Raw genomic sequence first — 5,249 nt, forward strand, 5'->3', positions numbered from 1 at the left:
CTCAGTTTGTTTCCTGCGATTAAGAATTCCTCATATCAGTGAGGTCATATGATACATGTCTTTCTCTGTTTGACTTATTTCGCTCAACATAATACCCTCCAGTTCCATCCACGTCGTTGCAAATGGCAAGGTCTCCTTCCTTTTGATACCATCGTAGCCATTTTTAAGTGCGCAGCTCCGTGGCATTAAGTGCATGCACATAGTGCCGCCGTCACCACCTCCAACTCCAGAACTCTTGTCATCTTGCAAAACGGAAACTCCACAACCGTTAAACACGGACTCCTCATCCCTCCTCCCCCCAGGCCCTGGCAACTGCCGGTCTGCTCTCTGTTGCTGCGAACCTGAGGACTTATCGTCACTTAGCATAATGTCCTCAAGGTTCACCCGTGTAGCAGCATATGTCAGGCCTTTGTGGGTCTGCTTTTTAAGGTATGAAACACGGATCACAATACAACTTAAGAGTTTTTGCAGGGATGGAATCTCTATCTACCCGTTGCTCAAGACCAAGACCCTAAGAATATTCCAGAATCCTTTTCCCCACCCCGACGTCCACACTATGGGCCAGCCCGACTGGCCACATCCGAATCCATGTGCTTCTCCCCAGCTGCCCTGCTCCCTCTGTGGCCTAAGCCACCAGCATCCTTCACTCGGTCCCTGCAAAGGCCTACTAACTGGCCTCCCTGATTCCACGCCTGTCCCCCACACAGCCACTCTTCACACAGCAGGCAGAGTGATCTTTTGAAACACAAGTTGCAGCACGTATCTCCCCTGCTTAACACACTTAAAGGCTTCTCGTCTCCCTTCACAGAAAACCCACACCCGGCCTGCACCTACGTCTACTTGGCCAACCTCTGCTTTTACCCTCTACTCCTTACTTGCCATGCTCCAGCCACACCGGCTCTTCTTCCTGTTCCTCAAACTCACCAAGCCAGTTCCTACCTCAGGGCCTTTGCATCAGCTGTACCTTTTCCCTGGCACAGCCTTTTACTGAGATGTCTGATGAACCATCTGCTGAACTATGGCCTCCTCAGAGAGGCTTCCACTCGCCATACAGACCAAGGAAGTCCCCAGGCCCTCTCTGCAACACTGTTCTATTCTACTTCTTTGCACAACAGTTAACCACAATTAGGTATTTTCCCCCCTTTGCTTATTCTCTCTCCCCTGCCCCCAACTAGAATGCAAGCCGCATACAAGCAGGACGCTATCTAACCGCTTCACCAGTGAGACCCGGAACCTGGCACAGAGTCATCGCTCCATAAATATTTGTTGAACGAATTGACAAATAAGCAATTAAACTCAATGTACACAAAGCGCTTCAAGTGGGGCCTGACAAGAAGTCACGCTAGATGGCAGTCATTGTGATCACTACTGCTGTCATAATTATAACCCGGACCTCCTGCCTCATTGATCTGCCAGGGTGGCCCTCGCTTGAAGATTTGGGACAAGATTGTTAAGTGTCCAAGACGGAGATCTGTGTCATGGCGGGAGCTGGAACTCATCAAAGGGGCTTAGAGAGCAGGTTGGGGGCCTTCCTAGGTCCGTTGTCCAGGCCTTCCACAAATCGCACACTGTCCTAGCCTTCTCCCCTGCTGGGCAGAGGTACCAAGATCGCAACAGGAAGAGCAGGGCAGGGACGGGCCAGGAGTGAAGGCCAGTGGGAGGAGAAGGTCAGCGACAGATACAGTCCCTCCGGGCCCATAGTAAGTGAAAACCGACAGCACCACGACCACGGGGACCCGAACGGTTACCCGGATCTGGGTTCCCTGCAGCAGGGACAGTGACCAGACTCTAATATTGCCAATGAGCGTGTTCCTTTATCAAGGGACCTCCTGGACCTCCTGCCACGTGCCTGCCACGAGACCCATTAACTCCACTGCGGCGAGTGCTTATGTTGGTGCTGCTGCTCTGCGCCTACAGAGGCCACCCAGAAAAGAATAATCAAACAGCTCTTTAAGGGATGCTTCCCGCAGGGTTTCCATGGCAACGCTGTATAAAACAGAGATGGGAACTTTGGTGGGCTTGCCCCCTCTTCTTCCCCTGACTGCCACAGCGATCCTTGCTCCAACGGGCTGTGCTTTAGCACAGCATTGGCCCCTCCCGGCTGTGGGACCTCGGACTTTTTACTTACCCTCCCTCTGCCTCAGTTGGCTCATTTGTAAAATGGGGACGATAACATTGTCTATCTCACAGGATTGTTCTGAGAATTAAATGAGTTGGTGTGTGTAAAGCCCATCTTACATGGCTGCTATTATAAGCAGAGCTCTGAGACGGCTCCCCAAGAGTCCTGCCCCTTGGTCCCACCCCAAGAACCCCCTCCCGTTGGGTGTGGGTGGGACCCATGCGTACGATGAGGTATCACTCCCATGATTAGCTGTTTGGCAAAGGTGAACAGATTTTTTGCAGATGGAATTAAAGCCAAATCAGTTGACTAGGAGTTAATCAAAAAGGAACTTATTCTGGGTGGGCCTGACCAAATCAGATGAGCCCGAGGGTTTGGTGGTCAGAGATTCCTCTGCTGACCCTGAGGAAGCAAGAGGACATGGTTCTATAGCTGCAAGAAAATGAATTCTTCCAATAGTCACGTGAGCTGGAGAGAGGAGTCCAAGCCTCTGATAAGATCCCCACCTCAGCTGACTCCTTCAGTATAGCTTTGTGTGACCCTGAATTGAGAACACAGCTGAGACATGCCCAGAGCTTCTGACCCAAGGAAACTGTGAGATAATAAATGTTTTATGCTGTGTTTGTGGCATTTTGTTCCACAGCACTGAGAAGCTAATACAGTTAACATTTAGAGGCTGTTCCCTATGGCTCGGCGCGACACCACCCTGCGCATGCAGCTCCCCCGGCCCTCCCTCTGCTCCCCTGTAGCTGCCAGCTTCTCCTGGCCTCCCTGGCCATCCTGTGACCTTCCCACTCAGGTGCACACAGCGAGCCGGCGTTCGATGTTCAGGGTAACCCGGACTACAACACAGGATCAGATAACATGCGCTTCCCTCTCGGTCACAATGACGTCTGGAAATAGCGTCCTATTGTTCTGCATGGAAAGAAAAGCACCTGCTCTGAAGGCTATGGATGCTTTTCTTTGTTTGTCCTGAGCCTGGTCGGAAAATGCAAAAAAGCAGGCATGTGGTGACAGTGTGCTTCTGCTGGCTTAACATCCAATGCGAGCGGACAAAAAAGCCCGAAACGCCGAGGAAGTGGGAGCACGCCGCATCCTTGCTCACCCGCCAGCACAGTGCCATGCATGGACGATGCACTCACAGTTACTTGTTCAATCAAAAATGAGCCATTGTCTTCCATTCCTAGCAAATGTAGAATAAAACCCACGGCCTCAAAGTTGACCCTGCATGTCTGGTCCCTGCCCCCCTCTGTTTTCATGTCCTACCTCTAGGTGACCGACTTAGTCCCACTTTGCCTGGGATGTTTCCAGGTTTATTATGGAAAGTCCCATGTCCCGGGAGACCCCGCGGGCAGGCTGCAGAGGCACGGTTGGTCACCCGCCCCTTCGCTCCTGCCGTGTCCCCGACTCTAGCCACACAGGCCGTTGGGCAGCCCCTCACACACGCCAAGCTGACAGCCACCGAGGAAGACATCATTTGCATCACTCAGGAATCTGCTCAAGAGTCAGCTCCTCGGAGAAGCCCTCTTGGACTCTGCCCTGTCCAAGATAATCTGGTTCCCTGCTCTCTTGCCCCTTCCCCCTCCTCTTGCCTCTGCACACCACTTACCCCAATCTGAAATGAGATTGTTTACTTGTTGACTTGTCTTCACTCTAGAAGTCACCTCCATAAGGATAGTGACTACCTTGTTCACTGCTGGATCCCAACGCCAAGGATGGGTGTCAACGGAATAAATGAAGCCTAATCTTCTACCTGGACTTTCAATCCTGCTAGGACGGCAGCCCTCTGAGTCCCAGGACTCAGAGTTGCCTGGTCCCTTCTGTAGTCCCTGGGATGCCCAGCGCTGTGCTGACCTACCCACCACCCTCTACCCAAAGCTGGACGCCTCCCCCACCCCTTCTTCCTGCTGAGGTCGGCCTCCTGGGGGTCCCCAGAGGATGAACCCCCAGGATGGGTCTCGACCCCACATCTACCTCCGCTGTTTCAAAACTCTCTTTCATTTGTCGGGTTTGAGAAATCTCACATCTGCTCTGCCTCTGGCATACCTCACTCAATTATTCAACACACAAAGTCCACAGGGGCTGGATTCACTCACAAAGACATTATCAGACCACTGACTTGGAACCTCGGTGCTCTCTGGCAGCCGGTGTTTCCTAATTACTCATTAATTTATTTTATAACTCTATGGATCAGCCTGTGCCAGGCATCGGGGACAGGGGCAAGGATCAGATTCAGACCTTGCCTTCAAGGGGCTCGTGGCCTTGTGGGGAGACAAATGTGTAAGCACATAATTACAGGGACGTGAAGGGGTCCTGGAGCAGAAGCCTGCATGGGGTTTGGGGGTGGGGCGTGGGCGCCCTGGGGCCACGATCATTTCCTGTGGACACAGAAACCCTCATTTGCCAACATTTGTGAGCTCATCTGCAAAATGGGAGTTACAAGGAGTCAGGAGTATTGAGATGATTAAATGAGAGATCATGCAAAGCACCTACCACCAATCCTGGCACACAGTAAGTGCTCAGTGAACGGCATGGTAGCTGCTTCAACTGGCTGCAACGGAAATCATTCTGGCAAATTCATGCAGCTTGGCTTAGAGACAGAGTGTGCAGGCTCCTTGGCTCTGGAGTTCTGACTGCAGGGCCCACGTGGCTCACTCTCCCCCTGACATCACCCTCACAAGCTCCCTTCTCTCTCCGAGGCCTCATCCACTTGAGAGGGGCAGCAGCTCAGCCTGGACGCAGTCCCTAGGGAGGAAGAGCAGGCTCTGTAGGTAGACAGTGTTGCTATCTTGGGGGAGGGGGGCGGGGAGACTTGCTCTCTTGCCCAGAAAGGGTGGGGCAAGGGGGTACATAAAGATTTCATTTGGAGAAAGCCTGTGCAGTGTTTCTGCAAGCGCACCTGCTCTGTGGGAACCAGCTGCCTCCAAGCAAGAATGGTTGGGTCAGCTGGGTTCTTACAGGGGATTTTAAGCAGGATTCATTTGCCAAACATCTGATTTATAAATAACCCTGCAGGAATAGATTTCTTACCTCTTCTCTGTTCAAATACTCCAACGGCTTCCGCTCTCACTCAGAGTGCACACTGACATCCTTGCGATGGTCTGCAAGGCCCCACACAGACAACACCTTC

Source organism: Leptonychotes weddellii, chromosome 4 (genome assembly GCF_054177405.1).
Source record: "Leptonychotes weddellii isolate Sample4059 chromosome 4, ASM5417740v2, whole genome shotgun sequence".
NCBI classification, from domain to species: Eukaryota; Metazoa; Chordata; class Mammalia; order Carnivora; family Phocidae; genus Leptonychotes; species Leptonychotes weddellii.